Below are 11,575 nucleotides of genomic sequence, written 5' to 3'. Positions count from 1 at the left end.
AGGGTTTTCCGTTTTGGAGGTGCTTCGCAAAACAAATTTCCTATGGGCTTGCTTTGTAAGATGAAAATGTCTTGCGAGTTCCTGCGGGCTTTTTCCCCTCCCCCCCTTTTCCCCAAGCCGCTAAGCCACTTAACAGCTGATCCGCTAAGCCGCTTAACAGCTGATCCGCTAAGCCGCTTAACAGCTGATCCGCTAAGCCGCTTATCAGCTGATCCGCTAAGCCGCTAAACAGCTGATCCGCTAAGCCGCTTATCAGCTAATCCGCTAAGCCGCTAATGGGCTTGCTTCGCAAGACGAAAAACCCGCAAGACGAAGAGACTCGCGGAATGGATTCTTTTCGTCTTGCGAGTCACCACTGTATGCTCAAGACCGTCTTGTACTGGTGAGCAACCTGGCCGCTTAATTCTGCACCTGCTGATGTTTCCGAACCGTCTTCAGAGGCAGCTCAAATAATAACGCATTGCAGTAATCTAACCTTGAAGTTACCAGAGCACAGACAACATTAGTTAGGCTATCCCTGTCCGGATAGGGGCGTAGCTGGGCCACCAGCCGAAGCTGATGGAAGGCACTCTGGGCCACTGAGGCCACCTGAGCCTCGAGCAACAGCAGAGGATCCAGGAGTACCCCCAAGCTACAAACCTGCTCCTTCAGAGGAGACCTATCCCCATCAAGAACAGGCCACCTCCCACCCCTCTGATCTAGGGAACCCCCCACTAACAGTGCCTCAGTCCTATCTGTGTTGAGCTTCTGTTTATTGGCTCAAAACTTGAGTTGCATGGAAAGAAAATACTGCAGCGCTCCAAATGTAGGTGCAGAGAAATTAGTAGAGCTGATTGAAAAGCAACACATTAAGACCTGCATTTTTCCTTCCATGTTTTGGTTGTTGTTATTTTTATCTGTAAGCCACCTTGAGCATAAATAAATTAATAATAGTAGTACTAGTAATTATTATCATTATTTAGACAACTTATTTGCAAGTCTCTCAAAATCAGGAGGGTCTTTTTATCTGAACTGTGAATGTTCAGATCTGCCAAATGTAAAAAATTTGCTATAAGCATTCAGTTCAGGTCTGAATTAATGCTCTGGGAAAATGCTTAATTCTTTTTTTAAAAAAATATGGAAAGGAAGCATGCAAGAATCCACAGATCTGAGTAAGTAATATTGAGGGAGTAATTAGAATTCTGAATATTAATAAAAGCTTTTAAAATCCTTGTAACCTTTTATGTTTAATCCTCATTTGAAAACAGCTCTCAAGTTATTCCTTTTTATAGCATTTCTAATATTCTTTGGTCTCAGTAAAATTCTGCCCTTTAAGTGCAATGTGCTTCTTCTGTGTTTTGGGATTACACAATGATGATAAAATAATTAATATACCAATCTTTGCAATCAAGAGCTGATCCATTTTTAACCACTACTACCCCGTATCTGGAGCTGTTGTGCAAAGAATGAAAACTCTAATTTCACATTAACTAGTAGGGAAAAATACAGCAGTTATATTTTTTTCTCTCAAGTGCAATAATTAGATCAGATGGAAGATAAGACCCCTCCCCCACAGAAGCTTCCTCCAGCTCCTGCGCTGCATTATTCCATGTCTTGCAGCTCCTGTAATTCATGCACAGTCGTCAAAATAGCAATGTTCGCTTCATTCTTCCAATTGTCTTTAGGATATTGGGTGGTGTAAGAAGAAGCAACGCTGTGGGGGAGGAGAGGCGGGTATCGCACAATTTCTTGGCACATCATGGCAGCGTATTTTTCATTAGTGCTACTGGCAGGAGGACTTGACTCAACAACTCCAAAGGGATTAAAGAACAATATTTTTGCTGTAAAAACGAATCAAATCATGCAGCTTTCATTTTCTCTCTCTCTCTCTCTCTCTCTCTCTCTCTCTCTCTCTCTCTCTCTCTCTCTCTCTCTCTCTCGCACACACACACACACACACACACACAACACACGGCATGGATAACAATTGCCAAACTGTTTTATCCAGCCTTGGGGCAAGAGAGGGGAGAGAGAATGTCACTGTATTTCAAATGACAGCATTTTGAAATATCCTGGATAACACAGAAAACACCCACTGTTTACAGGCTCAACTTTCATAAATCGATAAGGATTGTGCATTGCAAGGAGAAGATAGAGCTTTCCTTCCCCTGTTGGTGTGTTCAGAGTAAGAATATTGAACACAACAAAGCAAAGGCAATCTATTGCCAAAATGTAATTCTGTAAATGCAAAAAGATGAAGCCCGGCAGGTCTCTTACATGACAAGACTCCAATCTTCCAAATGGTTACTTGACAAAGTTTGCCCATATTGCAAGTTCTGTGCCCATACTCTGCCCCCTCAGAAGGCTGTAGGATTGCCAACTTCTGATTTAAGAAATACTGGTTCTCTAGACAGAAGTAGGTTGTTTGTTATTATTTGTTTAGGCAGAGCCACCTCAGAATATAATGGATCAAGTGGGAAGTAACAGGTCAGGGATGGTTTTCAGGACAATATGCGATGGATCAGAAGTGGAGGACAACCAAACTGCAGCAAAAACGTTGAGTTGATAAGGGCTTGGGACCTCCATAGTGTGCTTTTGAATACCATGGTAGTCGAAGATGTAATAAAATAAAACTGAGTTTCCAAGTAGGAGAGAGCTATTCAGATCATTACAGAGAATGAGATGCAAGGATGCTTGACTTCACCCATTCAGGCGGCAGAAGATTCTTAATAGTAACCATTTGGGATGCTCCCCTACCTTAAAATAAATAAAAACTACAGCCATGCAGTAAATTAATACACGTGTCATATCTGAAGAAGTGTTGTATCTGAATAAGTGTGCATGCACATGAAAGCTTATACCCAGAACAAACTTAGTTGGTCTCTAAGGTGCTACTGGACAATTTTTTATTTTCATTCCTAATATGTCAGTTTACTACATAGGGAAGCATTCAAAAACATGTCCTCCCTAGTTTCCATAGTACAGTTAAGAATTTGACTACTTCGTTCTATACAATGTGTAAAATGGCTTTCCAGATTAGCATTCTCTGAATATTTGAAAAAAGGAAGAAGAAAAAAATCACCCCTACAAGCAACCAAACATTAAAAGCTCCAGCGACTTTCCAACACTCTCTCATCATTAAGGGAATAGGCCCCTTTTCGGAGTTCTCTCTGAAATCTCCTGCTACTTGAACACAGAAGGATTGGTGGTGGTTTTGTTTCTTTAATTTGAATGCTATAGGTTGGGAAGAAGCAAGGCAATTTGGGCTGCATGAGTTACTCTTTGTATCCCACCCGCCCGCCATGGGGTGCACAGGGATGGGTTATCCAACTTCCTCCTCACCTCAACCCTGTGATCTAGCTCCAGCTGAGGCTCGGGCACAGGCCCCACGTCCTAGTGAGGCATCTGATCAAGGCCTGTATTTTAAAATGAGCTTAAAGATATATTTGCAAATGTTTTTATGCCAGGCAGAAAACCACCTGGCTAAGGATTTTGGCAGATGTTTATCCTCCTGGACAAGGGCCCCCCTGATTTATAGCAGGAGCCAAAATTCTAATAAGGATTTATGTAACTAAAAACAGAAACAAGAAAACTCGCAGAGGGGGCCTGGAAGTGACTTGAGAGCTTCAGATATTAGAACACCGGATTGACAAGCGTTAAAGACTTAAGGACTGACATTATCCGGAACCAGGAAAAGGGACGTTGGAGAAATTTAAAATGAGAAATGCTTTTGTAATAAATTCTTATTTATGGAATTAGTGCAATTCTAATGAAATATTAAGAGATGCTGGAAAGGAAGTAATTGGCTTTAGTAATGGTTTAAATCTAAGAATTTTAAAGATTTGAGGACAAGATAAAATTAATGAAATTAATGTAAGAAAAAATGAAGTGGTTTGAGTAATAAGGGGAAATAAGAATTTGCAAGAATGGTTTGATTATAACTAAGGGTAAGACAAGTGGTATGAATTTGCTGAATTAATTTTAAAATGGAATACAAGGAGGGAGGTGAGAGGAAGTCAGGAAAATAAGTAAAAGAATGCGGAGAGTTTGAAAGGAGAGATTTTTATTTTTTATTTTTCTTATTCTTTTGTTTTTTGTGTGGAATTTTTGATTTCTGATTGTTGTAATTTTTCTTTTTTTGTCTTTGATGTTTATTTTTTGTTATCTTTGTGGTCTTTTTTCTTGAGAAAACCTAATAAAATATTATTGTAAAAAAAAAAATTCTCAAAGTTGTAAAAGGGAATTATAGGCTGGGAGCAAAAAGGTTATTGACCCTACATATTAACAGAATACAATCAAGCTGCAAAAGCACTAATTAAGAGTTGGTAAATAGTAGGATTTATTGTTTAACAAAATATAATACCATGTGCCTCCCATTAGAGACTTTAGCCACATTTTCCTAAGGTTAAAGGGCAAGAGCTAATGGGAAAAGCATCTGGCCAGGAAAGGGGGGTGTAAATTGAAGAGGTTTTACTTTGAAAAGGATCTATGTTAATGTATGAGATTTGTTGGCTTAAATGTAATGATGCAAAGGATTTAGAAAGTAAGAAATGTTAGATTCTTATGTTAGATTCTTATTTCATTAATGGTGTGTGAGAATGTGAACCCAAGATCTCTGTTTTAAGACAAAATGTAAGACAGAATGAGCATCTGTTTTAGCCATCTATTTTGGAATGGAGGGGCAACAAGGGCAAAAGGTGATTTGGTAATTAAGGTGCCTTGTTGAGGCAAATGTAAGATATATGGCTACTTGTTTGCCATTTATAGATAGAAGCTCTTTGTCTCCCATAAAAGGTAATAGGAAATAGTTGTATCTTTTATGATTGGTTCTAGCAAACAGCCAATAGGAATTTCAGCCAGGCTGATTGGACAGAAGCAGCCAAAGGAGGAGCAAGGGGGCTGGGCTGAGGAAATATAAGTGCTGGCCACCAGGGCTGGAGCATAGGCAGAGCTTTGGTAACCATATACCACTGTGCCTATCATTTATTTGTCTGACAAATAAATTATTATTTTAATTTCTCTATTGCTGCGTTGATATTTCATTCCAGCTAAGCGTTAACCACAAGCAGGGTGCTACACTAGCAGAGTGGGGATTTGTACAGTCATACCTCATGTTATGTTTACTTTAGGTTGAGCGTTTTCAGGTTGCGTCCTGCGGCGACCCGAAAGTACCAGCAAGGGTTAGTTCCAGGTTTTGCCGCTAGCACATGCGCAGACGCTCAAAATGATGTCACACTCATGAACAGAAGTGGTGAATCACGACCCGCACAGATGCGCAGACGCAGGTTGCATTCTGCTCATGTTGCGAACAGGGCTCCGGAACGGATCCTGTTTGCAACCAGAGGCACCACTGTACTCCAGTCTCTGTACATGCCTGCCTGCCTGCCTGCAATATTTCAGTTTCAGATGTTTATTTGGGGTACACACAGGTACTGGGTGTTTTTTCTCTGAGCGATGACTAGGTGGTCACAACTTGAAAAGCACGGTGAGGAAGGAGCCATTCATGTATCTATAGACACAAAGTGCAGCTCTCATCATTTGTGATTCCCCCTTCCTGCACAAAGGCTGTCATCCCATGGATAGCTTATTATTATCTCAAGTAGACACAAAAGGAATTTTGTATTATGTTAATACTTAAAATATGCTAATTTGATGTCTTCACTGTATATCCCCACAAAATAAGCTTGACATGAATTCTCTGTAACAATACAAAATATCACCATCTTCAAATAAGCAGATACAACACGCTGTTAAAATTACTGTAAAAACAGCCACATCACTGTTTCTGGAGCATCTCTGATTTTTAACAGCATCCTAGCAGAGTTTATTCTTCTTGTATGAATTTTAAATGAAGGTGGCTGGACAATGAATATCATCATGGTAAAACCTCTAAGAGGTTTTACTACAACCAAGCAGTAGATACATTTTGTTAAATAGAAATAAAAAAAAGGTTTCAGAATATTCTTTTTACCGAGTGTGATGCATATTTAACTGCCTTTCAATAGGGCGCTGTTACAATGGCGGCCCCAAATTTTGCACGACTGATTTGTATGCATGAAATTTGGCTGAAAACAATGTTTTGTTCAGTTTCTGGAGTGTGAGGATCCAGATGCATTTGTTGATTATCTTGGCAAACAGGCTGTGAGTTTAGAATATACGGCTGGGTTAAATACCAGGATCAATGCAGTGTAATATCCAGCCCAATCAGGCCCTTGTTAGGCTTAATTATCTGAGAGTATCTATCATGTGCTCCTTATAATACGCTGTCACATTCATGGGCACCACTGAGCGTCAAACTACATATGATGCACAAAACTCATGATCACATCTCCAGATGTCTTGTCTGAAATATAAAAGCAGCTTGGGGCTGTAACTGCTCCCCACATGTGGTTTTGCCTATTAAGAATTGAGAAAATTGGGGGGGGGGGGTTCCCTGCAATGCTGTTATTCCCCAGGGGAAGACTAAGACAAGCAGCATATAGGAGCCATACTGACTTCCTCCACATCACTGGGGCAACGGGGTGATTTAGAGCAGGAAAATGGTACAAGTGGAAAGGGTTAAACACCCTCTCCTTCAGGGTCCCATCCTGTACCCCCACCCCTGGCAACTACATCAACAGTATTGGAAGATCTGAAGGCCATGTGTAGTTAGACCCTGAGTGACTGGCTAACTCACACTTTCACAGGATTACTAAAATGTTACCATATTTCCACATTGGAACCTGAATTTGGATATTCATATAGCTGAAGACATCTGTCAGGGGTTCAGGAGCAGAGGCACAGGGGAAAGAGGAAGCGGAGAGCGAAGGAGAACAATCCGAAGGCAGCGCAGGTGAGGATGACAGTGGGGGAAGAGAGTCCATGAGTCTGTCCAGTGATTCGGAAGATTCCCAGAAGGGAGCACCGATAGCCAGAGCAAGGGGGGTCCCGGGAGGGACGCACAAGAAGCAAGGGACCAGCGGTGACTCCCAAAGCAGCAGCTGGTGATTGGGACCAGTTTCCCCACCAGAGCGTAGCGGGGGGGAAGAGTCCCATGTGTCAGGACCGGCTTCCCCTCCAGGGGAAAGAGAGGATGAGGCAGGGCCGACCACGCCCCTATCACTGAGTGAGGGAAGTCAGATCCAGCGAGCCCCCCCGAAGGGGGAAGCAGTGACAGAAGCAGCGTAACGGTCAGGAGGAAAGTTGCTGGCTGGGCGCGCGCGCCAAGTTCAAATGCACAGGCGCGCGGGACAGCTGGGAGCGAGGATTGGGAGCCAGGTCCTAAAGCACGCCGGAGGCAGGGGGAAGAATCCGGGGACTCTTCAGCATCAGAAGAGTCCAGAAAGGGCAACACCCGGGCGGGCAAACGGACCCAGAGGAGAAAGGAGCAAAGGAAGAGGTGGAGCAAGGCTAGGGTCTTGAACTGGTGTCTGGGGGGAGGAGATTCAGACGGAGCTTCAGCGGTCTAGGGTTGAGACGTAGAGCTGCGCGCCGCGGCTTTGGAATCGAAACTGAACCTTAATAAAGACTTTTGTATATAACAAGAACTGGCGTTGGTCCTCTGTGAGCTGGGACCTTGGGCAGCTCTGACAACATCTTCTTTTTACTAGAGAAAACGATATACAGTCATACCTTGGGTTACAGATGCTTCAGACTGCGCGTTTTCAGGTTACAGACGTGCCGACTTCTGGGTTTTGGCGCTCACACATCCGCAGAAGCACCAAATTACAACCCACACGTGCTGCAGGTTGCGGAAGCTGTGGGTTGCGAACGTGCCTTCCGCACGGATCACGTTTGCAACCCGTGTCCACTGTATGATGCATCTCTTTCTCTCTCGAAAGAGGACACAAAGTGTACCACAAAATAGTTAGCAGATCCACACTATGCAGAAAGCTGGAGTTTGGCTCAGTCCATAACATACCCCAATTGCTAGAAAGCTTTAAAAATGGGACATTCACATGTCTCATTCCTAAGCGGATATTGGCTAAAATGGATGCTTTTGCTCTCATTTTGAAAAGATCCATATTCTACATATAGATACTATACTATATACCATAGTATACTATAATGTTTAAATGTTTCTTTGATTGTCCTTGAATCTTCCTGCGTGATGCGTCACACCCTTTGAGAGAGATGGACAGCAGAGAGGAGAGGGCCTATTTTGTTGCTGTGTCGTTTATTCTATGCAGGAATATCATATCTATTCAGCAAGAGAGGCGCTTTCTTCACACTCTGTCTACCCTACTGAATTTGTTGGGTGTGTCTTTTGAAGACAGGGCTACTTACCTTCACCAAAGGTCATAAGCTGTTGTGCATAAGTACTTGGATCAAGGCCAAAGTGAATAAACATCCAGTTTCAAAGTTATATCGGAATTCCCTTTCTGGTCAGGAAGGGGGATATCTATTAATCATGGCTTATCGGTCTCAATGCATTGTGAATTATACAACAAAGTGTCTTGAACAGCCGTTAGCAGCTCTTGTGCTGTTGTGCAGCACAGCTTTCAAAGGAAAATATATTAGGTGAGAGATGCCATTCACTGGCAGAAGCAAAAAAAACCCCCTGTGAATTCAGGGAAGGCATGAAGACATGAACCCCGAAGTCTGCCAAAGCAAAATGTTATTTTAAAACAGAATCCTAATGTAGCTTAATCTTGTTACTGTAATACAAATTTGATGGGCGACTCTCTTCTTTAGGTCTGTAATTTTAGCCACAAGGTGCATAAGTTCCAAGTTTGCCCCCTCCCTAAATTAGAAGATAGCTGTATAGAAAGTAGTTCAGTGAGTAGAGCATAAGACTATTAATCTCAGGTTCAAGCCCTACATTGGGCAAAATATTCCTGCATTGCTAAATGATCCCTGTGGTCACTTCCAACTCTACAATTCTATGAACAGCCTTTTTCTATATAGATGTCTTCTCAGTTTCTCTTTAATATTTTTATAGGTGTTTGATCTATAAAGGCTGTGCCCTAGAACAGTTGGGCATGAATCTGACCGGAGGGGAAATGGCTCTGGAATTAATTTCAAGTGGTGCCCAAGAGCTGGAATAAGAAATGTGTTGCTGAACAAATTGAGAACAGTGATCATAGTGCCATCAAATTTAACATTGGTGGACAATTGCCAATTGTAAGGGGACAATTGCCAAGCATGTCCAGCATAATCACATTTGACTTCAAAAATAGAAACTTCTAAAAAATGAGAGGACCATTAAAAAAAGAATGTTGAAATGGAAAGTCAGGTGGGTCAAATCTCTTCAAAATGCTTTGGGTATTCAAAACCAAAGTGACAGACACTCTGTTAGAATGCATGCCAACAGATCAGGAAAGGTACTACCAAAGTCCCAGAAGATGCCAGCGTGGTTAAAGAGCAGAGTCAAGAAAGTTTTTGGAGGGAAGGTGGCTCTTTCAGAAAATGGAAGTCTTGCCCAAACAAGAACGAAAAGGAAGATACATTTTGGCAAAATAAATGCAAGTAGATAATAAAGGTGGAAGGGTTTTGAGGAGCATATCACTAAAAACATAAAGATCAACAATAACAAACAAAAATACCTTAGAAACAGGAAAACAGATAGAGAGGTGGCTGGATCCCTGGGCAGCAAAGGAGTCAAAAGTGAGCTAAATAATGAAAAGGAGATCACAGAGTAGCTGAATTATTTCTGTCTGTCTCGATGGTAGAAGATCCCTGAATTTTCTCAGGAAGGGAATCTGAGGAACTGAAACCAATAATATCATCAAAGATGAAGATCTAAAATACACACACAAATTAAATGAATAAATCACAGTATCCAGATGACATCCAACCAAGAGTTCCTAAAGCAAATACGAAAATTGTGATGTAACAAAAATGTGTAACTTTGGCCTAATATTAGCTTCTATACTTGAGGACTGGAAAGTGGCAAATACAACACCATTTTTAATATACATATTTTAAAAATAAAGGTCCACGGGAGATCCATAAATTACAGATTGGTTCATTTAACATCTCTTCTGAGAAAACTGGCAGAAAGCATTATTAAAGATACAATTGCCAAACATATAGAAGAACAAGTCTTGCTCAAGAAGAACCAGCATCGCTTCAGCACAGGTAAAGTCCTGTCTAACCTTTTAGAGTTTTGGGGGATGGTCAATAAACATATGAATATGGCTATCCAGTGGGCATTTTGTATGCAAACTTTCAAAAGGTTTTTGATAAAATCCCTCACCAAAGACTCATGAGTAAGCTTAGCAGTCATGGGATAAGAAGACAGTTCCCTCTTATGGAACACAATTTGTTTAAAGATCAGGAAGCAGAGACAATGAATAAATGAACAGTTCCCACCCTGGAAATATGTAAGAAGTTGGGTCCTCCAGTAATCTGTATTGGGCCCTGTGCTCTTTAGCATGTTCATAAATTACCTGGAGCTGGGGGTGAGTAGCGGGGTAGCAAAGCTTGCTGATGACACCAAACTATTCAGGGTGATAACAACAAAAAAAAAGGTGCTCCAGAAGGATCTCTCCAGCTGGATAATAAACAGGCATTAAAATACCAACTATGATCCAATGTAAGTGTGTGTAAAGCAATGCACACTGGGGCAAAAAGTCCTGTTGATGGTTTCTAGACACTGGAGGCTGCATGCTTTTAAATGTAAGTTGTTGGGGATAGTTATGTAGTAAGAACAACCCAGTAACTACTATCTTCCACGTGTTCTGCCACTGAGGACTTCTTGGATCATTCTTTGTCTAGCGCCTTCCCTTTGACCTTCCTTGGGTGACCCTGCTGGGAGTATGAGACTCCCGACGGCTTCGCTCACAAAGGTCATAGGAACATGCAAGCCCCACTCCCCACGACAAGGTGATGGTCCAGCGAGTGAGACTGTAAGAATAGGATGCTGGACTTTGGTACAGCTCATCTGTTATGCTTGACTCTCTTTTTTCTGTTTGCCATTATGCAGGTTTAAAAGATCAATTTCAATTCACTCTTTGTTTAAATTATGAGCTGGGTTTTTAAAATAGAAATTGCTGTGTGTTTTATAGTGTAATGTGGTTATTATTAGTTTAACCACTTCAGCAGTCAATATATGTTAAACATTTTTAGATACTGGTTGCATGCTTTAAAGATATTAACTCTAAGCCACTTTAAGAAAACTTTTGTTTTGAAAGGTGGCATATAAATTCCTAATTTTTAAAAATGCAAATCAAGGCGTGAGGAACACTGTATCCCTAGGAGTGATCTTTGCCACAGATGTATTATATGGAACATTACTGCAGCTGAATGGCAAGAGGAAACAAAGTTGTAAATTAGAATAAAGGTAAAGGTAAAGGTACCCCTGTCCATACGGGACAGTCTTGCCAGACTCTAGGGTTGTGCGCTCACCTCACTCTATAGGCTGGGAGCCAGCGCTGTCCGCAGACACTTCCGGGCCATGTGGCCAGAGTGACAAGCTGCATCTGGCGAGCCAGCACAGCACACGGAACGCCGTTTACCTTTCTGCTGGTAAGCGGTCCCTATTTATCTACTTGCACCCGGAGGTGCTTTCGAACTGCTAGGTTGGCAGGCGCTGGGACCGAACGACGGGAGCGCACCCCGCCGCGGGGATTCGAACCGCCGACCATGCGATCGGCAAGTCCTAGGCACTGAGGTT

The sequence above is a fragment of the Podarcis melisellensis genome, assembly GCF_964234715.1.
Source record: "Podarcis melisellensis genome assembly, chromosome: 5".
Classification (NCBI taxonomy): domain Eukaryota; kingdom Metazoa; phylum Chordata; class Lepidosauria; order Squamata; family Lacertidae; genus Podarcis; species Podarcis melisellensis.
The sequence above is the reverse complement of the archived record's forward strand: the minus strand, read 5'-3'. Positions refer to the sequence as shown.